Genomic DNA, 14,933 nt, shown 5'->3' with positions numbered 1-14,933 from the left:
AAAACAAAAGCAAGGTTGCTCCTTCACATTCCCTAGAATAGAGCATGATATTCCTTTTCCTTTTATGTTACTGCATTCACAAGAATGTATTGCTTGCTTTATGATATAATATGATAATAGGATTTATAAAAAAATGATGCCACAGCATTGTGTCTAAGCATGCCTCGCCGCTGTATTCATTGCAGATGTGAATGCAGTTGGAAAACACTTCATCCATTGGAAAGAACACTAATGTTGGTGCCATGTATAGGAGAGACAAAAGCTATGATCTTTAAAAGTAATACACTATCCATAAAAAGAGAAGGGTCACAACCTATGCACATTAAAACTAATTGCATGTGCCGCTCCCCAGCAATAAACTGGTCAACTTCAAATTCAAGAATCTTCAACTGAAATTTTGAACATGTTGTGGTCACATGAACTTAATATTTGCCATAGATTTCTTCTTTTTACATGAATAGAGTGACCTGCAATTAGAAATGTGATAAGCATTCAGAACAAACTGAAGTCAATTTAAATTTTTCAAAGTGTATAGGGTCAATTAACTTAGATTATTTTGGGGGAACCAACATCAAAATCTTAACAAAGGTGAAGTTTATGAAATGGCATCATTACTTGAAAGTACATGTATATGAATCTAGTTGATAAAACTTATTATTATAATCGCCTTTCTTGAGTTTCAGGTCACATGATTAAGGTCAAAGTTTTTGTTGGTACAATGAACTTTGGCCATGTTGAAATACCATCATAACTTTGAAAGTTTATGAATCTAGTTCATGAAACATGGATATAAGGCAAAAAATAATTGTTTGGTTGTCCTCCAGTGGGCATTTTTAAAAAACAGAGTTGGTCAATCAAAGCTGTAAAAAGAATAAAAAAATAAAAAAATAATGGAAGTTCTGTTTTTTTTACAAAATACAATATAAATACAAACGTCTTCAAGTAGACTTTAGAACAATATTTCCCTAATTCATTGCTAATGTCATCACTGATCTGCATATTACAACCATACACACAGTTACCTACAACACAAATAGGGCCTAAATATATGAGCTTAATAATTGAATATGATCAGATAATTTTCTGAATTAGGCAATTAGTCATTATGTTTATTTTGAAAAATCTTTACCAGTAGGGGGTTTTGAAAAAATATATAGAAAAAGAAAAGAAATTCACCAAAACTTTCTAGCATTTCATTTTGCCTATTGAAATCCTTGAAATTGCCATCTATTTTCCATATTTCCTTGAATTTGTTTTGATTTAGTTGGAAACTATCAAGGAAAGAAGAATATTCACCTCTTTCTTGACTCTGAAAGATTATTTTTTTATGTTAGAAAAAAAATCTTGACCAAAAGTTGAAAACTTTGCATCTTTAAATTCACGAAATGGCCATCTATTTTCCATAATTCCTTGAAATTGCTTCGAATTGATGTAGTTGGAAACTATCAAGAAAATGAAAAATGTTCACCTCTTTCTTGACTCTGAAAGATTGTTTTATAAATACTCGGTCAATATTGAAGCCCCACATGAAGACTTTCATGCAGTCTACATGTGGGACTACATCATTTGCCAAGTGTAACATAACATAGAGGAGAATATTCTTCAATTTTCAGTAGTTTCCAACTAAATCAAAGCAATTTCAAGGAAATATAGAAAATAGATGGCCATTTCATGAATATATCGATCTATGTAACATTTTGAATTTCAGTAGCTTTTTGGAAGGTTTTTTTTTTCTATTGATTTTGTCAATTTTACCAATATTTCATTTTGAAAAAAAAAATTAAAAAGGGTCAGCGACAAAAAAAATCGGGTCAGTCAATCGAGAACAACCAAACAATATTTTGTCTCGCCTGCATAGCAGAGCGAGACTAGGCGCCGCTTTTCCGACGGCGGCGGAGTCGTCAACATTGAAATCCAACATTTGTCATTTAGATTACCCTGAAAGGTTGAGAATTTTGGGACTCCCTACTCTTTCATACAGAAGGCAAAGAGCAGAATTCATTCAAATCTTCAAAATCACAAGAGGTATTGATCGGATAGATCTGAGTAGCCTGTTCCATCTTGATGATAATAAAAGGACCAGAGGTCATAGTATGAAATTCAGGAAATACAGATGTAGATTACAGACACGGCAATATGCTTTTACAGTTAGAAGCATTAATAACTGGAATGCTTTGCCTGAAGTAGCAGTTTCTGCTACTAGTGTAAATGCATTTAAATCTGCAATCGAGAGGCACTGGAAATCCCATCCATTAAAATATTCACCATACCAGAGACAACCCTACGTGACGAGGGACAAATAAGCTTTATAGCTTTATGTCTCTACATCCAAGTAAATCCAAGTAAGTAAATCTTAACCAAGGTTAAGTTTTTGAAATGTCATCATAACTTAGAATGTATATGGACCTAGTTCATGACACTTGGACATAAGGGTAATCAAGTATTACTGAACATCCTTCTTGAGTTTCAGGTCACATGACCAAGGTCAAAGGTCATTTAGGGTCAATGAACTTAGACCATGTTGGGGGACTCCATATCGAAATCTTAACCAAAGTTAAGTTTTTGAAATGTCATTATAACTTAGAAAGTATATGGACCTAGTTCATAAAACTTAAACAGAAGGGTAATAGTGTATCACTGAAGATCCTACCTGAGTTTCAGGTCACATGATGAAGGTCAAAGGTCATTTAAAGGTCAATGAACTTTGGCCATGTTGGGGTTATTTAAGGAATTGTCATAACTTTAAAAGTTTATGGATCTAGTTCATAAAACTTGGACATTAGAGCAACCATGTATCCCTGAATATCATGTGCGAGTTTCAGGTCACATGACTAAGGTCAAAGGTCACTTATGGTCAAAGAACTTTGGCCATGTGGGGGGTATTTGAGGAATTGTCATCATAACTGAAATTTTATGGATCTAGTTCATGAAACGTAGACATAAGAGCAACCATGTATCCTTAAACATCCTGTGCGAGTTTCAGGTCACATGACCAAGGTCAAAGGTCATTTAGAGGTCAATGAACTGTGGCCGTGTTGGGAATATGTGTTGAATTGGCATCATAACTTAGAAAGTTTATGGATCTAGCGCATAAAACATCGACATAAGGGTAATCATTTGTATGAATGATTGTTTTGCACATGTCTTAGGTCACATGATCATGGTCAAAGGTCATTTTGGGTCAATGGACATAATATTTTATTATCGTATTAGTGTTTTCTTCTATGAATAATTATTCATTAGCTGTTTTCAAAGGCAGCACTGCTGCTATATCGAATTGCGTAAAGCAGGCGAGACTGCCAGAGGCGTTCCACTTGTTTTGCCTAAGGGTAATCAAGTATCACCAGGGTCCAGGGATGTGTTTAGGAATGTGTCCGATTAGTACCAGCCTGCTTTAAAACATGTAATGAGCTGATGACAAGATAATGTGTATGAAACAGGTGTTTCTATAATGCCTTTCAGGGGTTTAAACAGACACTTTTTAATTTGGCGGCAGTTTTTCGGAGCAGCAAGATAAAGTCAGATTCTAACTTGGCTTGCTCAGTTCTTCATGATGTATAAATTAGTACATTTTTAGGGCATATCAGGTATCAGCGAACAGAAATATAAGTTAATTTTCCCAAATTTACACAATATCAAGCATTAATTATTGTATAAAACATATAATATATCTGTCATAATGAGTGAGCTCTAAAATAGCTCAAATTGTAAAAAAAATGCCAGAATTTAGTCAATTATGTGACTTAAGTCTTTTTCACAATGCTTTTATATCATGTTGGCATGAAAATATCACAAGGGCTTCTCTTTTGTTTTTCATAACTAATTTGAAACATGCAAAAGGAATTGATCTAAAACTATGCTTCTAGGGACAAATACTGATATTTCACTTCTGCAAAAGCCAGTCAGCTCCGAAGGGGTCACTTTGGCTCGCCACATGGAATATATCAAACCTTTTGTATTATACATGTAGATTTTCTAATGTATCGTGCTTGAGTTTTTTTATCCTTTATCATTAATAAAGGATAAAAGGATAAGAGGATGTCCCTGGTATCATTGATCGTTTTGCTCTAGACTTTGGTCACATGAACAAGGTCAAAGGTCATTTACATGTAGGGTCATGAACCTTGTAATTATCACATGCATTACCATTTTTTTTGCGAGTGATTCATCTTAATTGTTTTCAAAGTCAGCACTTCTACTATATTGTATCGCCTATTACAAGCGAGACTGCCAGAGGAATTCTATTTGTTTTCTTTCAATAATAAGACAAGAGAGCCCTACTGTGATACATTGATTGAACAAAGGCACACACAATGGTCCTCTCAGTTTGTAGTGATTAAAAGGTCAACCTCTTCCTCTGTGCTAGAGGCGTACATATTTCTCAGTTGTCATATATTGTGGTTATTCATGTACAGACATTGTTTTTGTAATGGTTTGTACTTGTTTGAACTTTTCAAAAAATATAGAATTCCTGTGAGCTTGCGCTGGATGTTATATGAAGCCCATCTGACCAGCACTACATGTAATTGCCCTCTTGATAATAATGTAAATTACTATATTATATTACGTAATTGTCAGCATATGTGCCTGCAGATTCATTGATTCACAATTGTAATGTGCGTCACATGACTGTTGATTATTATTGGGGAGAGAAATGGGACAAATTATCAATTTTGAAGTGATTTCATTGTTGCTATTTTTCTTATAACATGTTTTAAAAAATGATGATAAAAGTGTAATTTATATTGAAGGCACCATTTCCAAACAAAAAATTGAAGACAGCAGCAAATTATGAACTGAATCATATATGCCTTTATCTTTGAGACAAAATTGTTTTTGTGGATTTCTCAAGGGAGAGGATTTCACAGTGAGGGCCTTTGCATGGATGCAAGCTCTTTCTCCCCCATTGGTATTGCATTAGAAAATTATCAACATGCAATAGGGCGATTCTTTGCTAGAAGAATCAGTCATTTTTGCAACATTTTTCAACCTGCAGTCCAAAAAAAAGAGGAACTTCACTTTGTAAAGTACTACTGGTTAGTCATAAAAAACGACAACCAACAATAATATGTTGTCAAAAATGTTGGTAAATTATGTTGGTACAGAACATTTCTGAGTCCAGTACGACACACAACATTTTCACCTTTAATTCATCCATAATCAAACATTTTTTGTTGGTAATCAGTTTTTCACATTACTACCTACTATAACTTTATGACAAAAATATTTATTGCTCAAGCAATCAGCTAAAGGACTAGAAATTGTTGTCAAACTGTCCCATGCGACGTGTTTGGAATCACCCAATAAGCCAATTCATCAACACTTCATTTTTTTTTTTTACATTAATTCGAGGGAGGGGGTAATCCAATATTCCACAAAATGGACGAAAGTGTTTATTTTTTTACATATTAGGCCTATTTATTGTGCTAAAAATGCACAATGAAATTTGATGTAAGTTGTTTTTTATACCATTTGATGTTTTTTATACCATTTGATGTACATGAGATCAATAGAACAACAAAAAATAAAACTTCATTTTCTAGACTGTCACAAAGACTATGGTGTAATGTAGCAGCTTTATGAAATACCTACATTATTACTCATACATCATTTGTCATATTCTAGATTTTAATGTCATTTCATTGAATATAACTGCGTTTTAGTATAAACGGCGGCAGTATATTCACTGAGGTGACGTCACTCACTGCTAATAAGTTACATAATCAGGTAGTGCACTGTACGCGCTAGTGTGTACATGTATATGTTGATTGCATGAAGCATGCGCCTGCTGTATTTTTCTATTATGATGTACATAGATGGATCAGAGCAGCAGCAAGCATTGCAAGTTTATCACAAAACTATTTTGGGAGACTATTGCTCCATCAGGAAAATGAAATGTTACAGTCAAACTCTAGGTCTACATGCAGGTAGCCTAATCTCTGTATAGTGTTGTGTACATAATAGCACATTGAGATCTTTTTATACAGGGCCTTGCCATCTGTGTAGAATTTGAGGTTTATATGTTTGTTTTGATTGATATACAAATCAAATACAACAGAGATTGATTGCATTGTGCAATGTTTTGTAGGGATTGAGATGGAACCAATATTGATATTGCAGCTTTAGCATGAAGATTAATGCTGGTTTCAAAATTACCTTTTAACCTTTTAACTGTGCTTATTATAGCTACTTGAAATGAAATGTTGTATGGCTGCATTAAAACAGAAATCTGTAATTAAATCTATGTCCCAACTGTATATATATAACCATATTTATGTACCATAACATTGATGAAAAATTGATTTTCACATTCCAGAAAGAAGGGCCTACACAATATACAAACAGTACAGTCAGAATTTTATTCAGGATATACATATACTCCATGGTAAAACTTAATATCTTGTAACCAGTTTTCTTCTATAAGTATTTTAGGAAGAGAGAGGAAGTGGTGCATAATACCTGTGTGACTGTGTAACCTAGGTGATCTATTTTCAGCACTTAAGATCAACCAAGTTATACTGATAACATTATCAATAATTGCATATATTTTAAAAATGTTCTTGACATACTTTAATCTAAATTCCACAAATAAATCTGCATTGATGTATTATTACGGGACACTTATTAATTATGAAAGAAAAATACATTGGGTTTTTTTTAATGATGGAGATAATGAACAAAAAAATGCTCCATTCATTTTCCTTTTCCTGTTGCCCTCTTTCCTATATTTTGTTGAACTGACAAAAAGTTTATTGTAAAAATAACAGAAAAAAATCATACAAATATTGGCAGAGGTTTTAGGAAATCCATCAAAGATAACAAAATTTATTAGAATCTTATATATTGTGGAGTAAAAATAAAAAGTCAATGAAATGTCATTTTCTTAAAGAAAAATGAATATGTTTTTTATCTTACCTTTAATCAACAGACAAGTTATTTCACACCCCCCCCCCCTTGAAAGAAAGAAATCATTTAGTCATCATTAACCATTAAAAAATTGAAATTTATGCATTTTATATTATGAACATAAAGGGCAGCTGCTTATATACAATATACATTTAGGATGTCAAAAATCAAAAAGAAATTAAAGGAGTAAATCTAGCCTTACATTAATGTTCATGACATTTAGTATAAACAAAATACAGTAGCAAAACACTGGAAATGTCATCAAAATCCTTCTCTCGCAAATGATAAATGTAAAAGTATTTAAGTTTTTAGTTATACAGCCAGTTGCTCATATGACTTCAAAGACGATCGATGTATAATCAGCTTCAACTCTGTTACCCTGAACGGTACACCGCTGATAGTGTATGTCAGTGTTTTGAAATTGTGTTTTGAATCATGATTCATGTCGCTTTTTATATGTGAAAATCAACATTGAACACACCCTTTTAGTGATTGCTTTCTTGATAAAATGAATTTAGATTTTACTCTTTATCTTTTCAGTCCATGATACTTTCATGCCCAAGTGAAATATAATGTAGATTCCTGTAGAAACCAAACTAGGTTTGTTTTTATGCCAGGATGACATACTGTACATGACCCATGTAAATGCACATTTTAGTAACCTGGTTGATTAGGAGCATGTACAAATATGATCATATATACAGTATATGTTCCAAATTATACATTTAATTGAAATTTACAAATGTTTTTGAATTTATTTATAATAGCAAAGTTGGGATGTACGTAAAAAGTGAGGAAGGAAATGAGAAAATGTGATTCTATTATGGACGTTGAGCTGTTATAATTAAACCACTACAGTCAGTTGATCTAATTGTATAATGTGATTTCAGGAAAAGGAAAGATTTTCCTGAATGTTTGCTGGAGCCAAGAATTTCTATGTCACTGAATCATAGATTTGCAGGTTTTCATTATCTGATTTTAATACTCCAGTTGTTATCATAGCATATTTGAAATGGCTGCACGGATAATTGGCTAAAAGCCAGACATGTCAAGAATTATTTTTCATCTTGCTACATGTACATGTATCCAATTGGTAAACGGTAGATACATAATACAAATGGTAGTTTTGTCCATCAATCAGAAATTGGTGACTGTTTTTTTCCTCTCTCTTTCTCTCTCTCTCTTCTGTCATATTGACCCACAAGGTACAAAATAATGAGACATCATGTTAAATTGAAGTGTGTTGCGCTTCTATTTCAATTTCATTGTGTACTCCTTTGTAACCCATTATAGTACTTAAAACATGTACATAAAGTCACATGCATTTCATAGGAAGCATAAAATTGAATTGAGGAGACTTGTGCAACTCAACAAGACAACTTGTACAAACTCACCCAGGTCAGGGGCGGAGATCCATTGGGGGGGGGGGGGGCGGGGTCACAGTGCCCCCCACTTTTTGAAGTGGATAGTACACGACCGTGTACTATGCCCCTTTCATGTGAGGACCCATATTAGATGTTACCAAGTGCCCTTTCTCATATAAGTGCCAATATTTAAAAAAAATGCCCCCTCTTGAATGTGTTCTGTGCCCCTTTCTCCCGAGAAGGACCCGTTTTATGTGCAAGCAAGTGCCCCTTGCCTTCTTGTTAGTGCCCTTTCTCGAATCAGTGCCCCTTTTTACCAAAGAAAAGTGCTCCTCACGAACGTGCTCTGTGTCCCTTTCACCTTTAATAGAAGGACCTGTTTTATGTGTCAGTAAGTTCTCCCTTACTTTCTTATAGGTACTCTTTCTCATATCAGGGCCCTCTTTTACCAAGAAAAGTGCCCCTCACGAACATGTTCTGTGCCCCTTTCACCTGAGAAGGACCCTTTTATGTGTTAACGAGTGCCCCTCTGAAACAAGAAAACCATATCGAAAACTTGCATACAGTGTACTGGACATATAAAAACATAGCAGACGACGTGGGCAAACCTCGCGATCAGCGTATGACTCATAGCGTGCATAGTGCAGAATGTTCCATAGCGGCTTTATAGGGGAAGTTGCATTACAGAGGGATAAAATGAATACACAAATAATGTTCAGCATTGATTCGCAATATTTTGTGTCTATTCATGAATTCTCGTCGTTTTGAACATTGAAAACATCATTTTAAAGAGAAAGGTACAAACAAAACTTAGTTTTCAGACTTACCTGTGCAGTGGTAAAGCTAGGATGCACCCCTCGTGAAATGGGCCTGTCGCAATATTCAGAGACATGTCCCGGAGACATATCCAACTTTCAGAGCATAAAATTGATTTGTGGTGGCAAAAATAATGGTATCTGATATCATTTATATCTAGTTCGAACTGAAAATGTATATATATTTATATATTCCTCATAAAATGTTCAGCACAGCAATGGAAAGTGCTGGAAAACCTACCTTAACTCGAACAACACACAGACGTACACAAATGCTCAGACCAGCCCTATATGTTGACTACACAATTCGTGTGGGTTTGCTCTTCGGACATCACTATCAAAAAGAAAATCTCCTCTGATTTGATGATAAAAGGGCAACATTTCCTTATTTACCAATCCTCATGGTTCTTTCATGAGTATTTGCCTTACAATAAGCCCTTTTTTATAATCTCAACGAAAATTCTTGATACCATCATCTGCCGATGTGACTAAGGATATAACCACCCGGGTACAATAAAAATGTCCCCCAAACCCATTATCCCAATACATATTCCTGACTTTGGATTGTTTTTAGTGGTTTTTTTGTAATGTAATAAAGTGCCACATTTCCCACCCATTGAATGTAAATAAAATTATAATCATCTGATATAATTTCTTCTCCGACGAAGATTCTGCTAGGATCGAAAGCTTAGGCCCCTTTTTGACTTTATGATAAAAGAAGTTGTTAACGTTCATTTCAGGGGGACGGAAACTCTATCTAATTCAATTCTTGCCCTTGATACACATTTGTTTGTGAAAAAAGGGTATGATGCAACTTGCAAGGAAATTCTGCGTGTTATGAGACTGCGCACGTGCAGCGAGGACCTTCTGTCCACTAGTTTTCCATATAATCTCATTTTTGTCTCACCTGCATAGCAGAGTGAGACTATAGGCGCCGCTTTTCCGACGGCGACGGCGACGGCGTCAACACCAAATCTTAACCTGAGGTTAAGTTTTTGAAATGACAGCATAACTTAGAAAGTATATGGACCTAGTTCATGAAACTTGGCCATAAGGTTAATCAAGTATTACTGAACATCCTGCCTGAGTTTCATGTCACATGACCAAGGTCAAAGGTCATTTAGGGTCAATGAACTTAGACCATGTTGGGGGAATCAACATCAAAATCTTAACCTAAGGTTAAGTTTTTGAAATGTCATCATAACTTAGAAAATATATGGACCTAGTTCATGAAACTTATACATAAGGTTAATCAAGTATCACTGAACATCCTGCATGAGTTTCACGTCACATGACCAAGGTCAAAGGTCATTTAGGGTCAATGAACTTTGGCCGAATTGGGGGTATCTGTTGAATTACCATCATAACTTTGAAAGTTTATGGATCTGATTCATGAAACTTGGATATAATAGTAATCAAGTATTACTGAACATCCTGTGCAAGTTTCAGGTCACATGATCAAGGTCAAAGGTCATTTAGGGTCAATGAACTTTGGCCAAATTGGGGTATTTGTTGAATTACAGCCATAAATTTGAAAGTGTGTTGGTCTAGTTCATAAAACTTGGACATAATAGTAATCAAGTATCACTGAACATCCTGTGCGAGTTTCAGGTCACATGATCAAGGTCAAAGGTCATGTAAGGTCAAAGAACTTTGGCCACGTTGGGGGTATTTGTTGAATTGCCATCATATCTCTATAAGTGTATTGGTCTAGTTCATAAAACGTGGAAATAAGAGTAACCAAGTATCACTGAACATCTTGTGCGAGTTATAGTAGTTTTCAAAATCAGCACTGCTGCTATATTGAATCGCGTGATGCAGGTGAGACGGCCAGAGGCATTCCACTTGTTATTTATTACTACTGATGAAGGAAAAAAACTTGTAAGAATAATCCTTGTATGTGTGTTAAGTTTTATGAGTCATGTGAGTGGGGTAGATAAGCAGTGACGCACAGATGGGGGGGGGGGGCGGGGGGGCTCTCCCCCCCAAAAAAAAATCACAACAAAGAAAAAGAGAAAAGGAAAGAGAGGGTGGATTTTATGATATGTCAAATCTATCACAAAATTTGATTTTCATTATAAAATGTCAAAATTTTTGCTTGCTTGCTTCATTCACTTGCAGCTTCTTATAAATCTTATGTCATACGACATATCTAACCCCCTCAAAATTTTTGGCTCATTAGACCACTTTTAGATAGATTTGTTTTTCTTTGTTTTCAGAAAGTGACCTTTTCGAAGGAAAAGGTGCCTTTTTCCCTGTCCCCCCCCCCCCCACTTTCAACTTCGCTCCGCCACCGGGTGCTATTTTTTAGACGAGAAGGCAACTTGTACAAACTCACCAAGGCTCTGTTATGGTGCAATTTACCAAAATGTGCAGTACATTGACGGCACATTTTGGTAACTTCTGGCATTATTTGCTCATTTGCCTTGACTCATTAAAAGAATATAAGATACATGTACCCTGTAACTGCACAAGGAAGGCATTTTAGTTGGGTCTCTGTTTTCTGAAACCACGATCGGCTAAACCCATTGTCGTTAGTACCATAAGTTTTGTATAATCATGGTTTAATTCCCACTACGTCCAATGCCATTTCGTCCAGTGACCATGTCTGATGCTGTTTAGTCCAGCGCTTCTCAAACGGTGGGCCGCGAAGCTCTCTCAGGTGGGCCGCAAGAAGCTCCAGAGGGGGAAAAAAAACATAGGAGAAAATTAAACTATTGACTTTTCACAGACCTGTTCGAACATGGTATGTCTGATCAGTCTACGTGGGTCAAACTAAAGCACGCTATCATGCACACTATATGGTTTCGATCTAACTTTAATGTGAACCTCATGTGCATGAATATTGTGTATGTAGTTAATTGTCGCCCATTTAGCGGACTTTTGCAATTGCAGATTAGTTCTCAAACTGTTTATTTCGAATGTGCTTCAGAGCTTTGTGTTCAAATTTCACGAAATATTTTTGCCTCGAAATTGACATTTCCTTAAAATTTTGTCGGTTGGCCTCGAAAAAAAATCTGATAGTCAAAGTGGTCCTCGAGTTAAAAAAGGTTGAGAAGCGCTGGTTTAGTCCAATATCATTTTGTTCAATAGTCATTTTGTCCAATAACTGGTTAGTCTAAAAGTTACTTTGTTCAAAAGCCACTTTGTCTAAAATTTACTTTGTCCAAAAGCCAATTTGTCTATTCATCCAAAAGCCACTTCATCTAAGAGCTACTTCATTTAAATACCACCTCATTCAATAAATATTTTGTTAAATAGCCATTTGGTCTAATGTCCTTTGGTCCAATTCAGTCCAACAATTATTTGGTCCAGTTGACAGTTGGTCCAATACCCACTTGATCTAACTGACATTTGGTCCAATGCCCCTGGCCTTTCACACCCTCCCCCACCCACACATGCACACATTTACCCCTTTTGTGAAACTATTGACTTTCCTCATCTCAGATATACAATGTACATTAATGTTCTCTTCAGATCTCAAAATTGAATATTTGATCGTTTTCATGAGACTATTTCTTGCTTGCCATTTGTTTCAAATGCAAAAAATATTCCGCAAAGAACTCAAAACAAAACAAATCAAGAACAAAGAAGGTTACAATTCTAAGGATTACAAAATAAATCCTAATAATTCCACGTCAAAATTAATTGACGCCCTGCGCAAGAAAGAGAAAAAGTTAGAAAAGGGGAGAGAGCAATTATAAACAAATGCTAAAAAACCCTGCAATATTCAATGCAAACGAGACCAAAAACTTCAGCTCCTCAAAAATATCAAATATTTGATAAACAATTGCAGATTGGTTTTTGTCTTGCCTGCATAGCAGAGCGAGACTATAGGTGCTGCTTTTCCGACGACGGCGGCATCTTCAACATAAAATCTTAACCCAAGGTTAAGTTTTTGAAATGACATAACTTAAAAGTATATGGACCTAGTTCTTGAAACTTGGACATAAAGGTAATCGAGTATTACTGAACATCCTGCCCAAGTTTCAGGTCACAAGACCAAGGTCAAAGGTCATTTTGTGTCAATTAACTTTAGGAATGTTGGGGGTATTTGTTGAATTTCCATTGTAACTTTGAATGTTTATGGAGCTAGTTCATAAAACTTGGACATGAGAGTAATCAAGTATCATGGAACATCCTGTGCAAATTCAGGTCACATGATCAAGGTCAATGAACTTTGGTCATTTTGGCGGTATTTGTTGAATTACCATCATAACTTTGAAAGTTTATGGATATAGTTAATGAAATGTGGACATAGGGGTAATCCAGTATCATTGTTCATCTTGCACAAGTCGTAGGTCACTTGATCAAGGTCAAATGTAATTTAGGGTCAATGAACATAGTAGTATATTATTATATGAATGGTGTTTTTGGTGAATAATTATTTTATAGCCATTTTCAAAGTCAGCACTGCTGCTATATTGAATCGCGTAATGCAGGCGAGACTACCAGAGGCACTCCACTTGTTATACCTGTCAAATCTGCTTTTTAAGTTTTTACCAAAATGTGCATAATGTCCAAAATGTGCATGCACATTATGTTAACTGCACATTTTGGTAACAAATCATGTCAGGTATAGGTGCACTATTGGCAAATTTTGGTAAATTGCACATTTTGTAATTTACCAAAATGTGCCGTAACAGGCTCCTTGTTTAAGACAAGAAGGTGACTTGTACAAACTCTACAAGGCTCCTTGTTTAAGACAAGAAGGTGACTTGTACAAACTCGCTTAGGCGCCTTGTTTAAGAAAAGAAAGTGACTTGTACAAACTCTCCAAGGCTCCTTGTTTGAGACAAGAAGGAAACTTGTACATACTCACCTAGGCTCCTTGTTTAAGACAAGAAGGTGACTTGTACTAACTCACCAAGGCTCTTTGTTTGAGACAAGAAGGTGACTTGTACAAACTCACCAAGGCTCCTTGTTTAAGACAAGAAGGTGACTTGTACAAACTCACCAAGGCTCCTTGTTTAAGACAAGGTGACTTGTACTAACTTTTCAAGGCTCCTTCTTTGAGACCAGAAGGTGACTTGTACAAACTCACCAAGGCTCCTTGTTTAAGACAAGAAGGTGACTTGTACTAACTCACCAAGGCTCTTTGTTTGAGACAAGAAGGTGACTTGTACAAACTCACCAAAGCTCCTTGTTTAGGACAAGAAGGTGACTTGTACTAACTCTCCAAGGCTCTTTGTTTAAGACAAGATGGTGACTATTACATGTACAAACTCCCCAAGGTTCCTTGTTTAAGACAGGAAGGTGACTCTTACAAACTCACCAAGGCTCCTTGTTTAAAACAAGAAGGTGACTTGTATAAACTCACCAAAGCTTCTTGTTTAAGACAAGAAGGTGACTTGTATAAACTCACCAAAGCTTCTTGTTTAAGACAAGGTTACTTGTACTAACTCTCCAAGGCTCCTTCTTTGAGACAAGAAGGTGACTTATACAAACTCACCAAGGCTCCTTGTTTAAGACAAGAAGGTGACTTGTACTAACTCACCAAGGCTCTTTGTTTGAGACAAGAAGGTGACTTGTACAAACTAACCAAGGCTCCTTGTTTAAGACAAGAAAGTGACTTGTACAAACTCACCAAGGCTCCTTGTTTAAGACAAGATGGTGACTTGTACAAACTCACCAAGGCTCCTTCTTTGAGACAAGAAGGTGACTTGTACAAACTCACAAAGGCTCCTTGTTTAAGACAAGAAGGTGACTTGTACTAACTCTCCAAGGCTCCTTCTTTGAGACAAGAAGGTGACTTGTACAAACTCACCAAGGCTCCTTGTTTAAGACAAGAAGGTGAATTGTACTAACTCACCAAGGCTCTTTGTTTGAGACAAGAAGGTGACTTGTA

Source organism: Lytechinus pictus, chromosome 3 (genome assembly GCF_037042905.1).
Source record: "Lytechinus pictus isolate F3 Inbred chromosome 3, Lp3.0, whole genome shotgun sequence".
Classification (NCBI taxonomy): domain Eukaryota; kingdom Metazoa; phylum Echinodermata; class Echinoidea; order Temnopleuroida; family Toxopneustidae; genus Lytechinus; species Lytechinus pictus.
Note: the sequence above shows the minus strand (reverse complement) of the source record.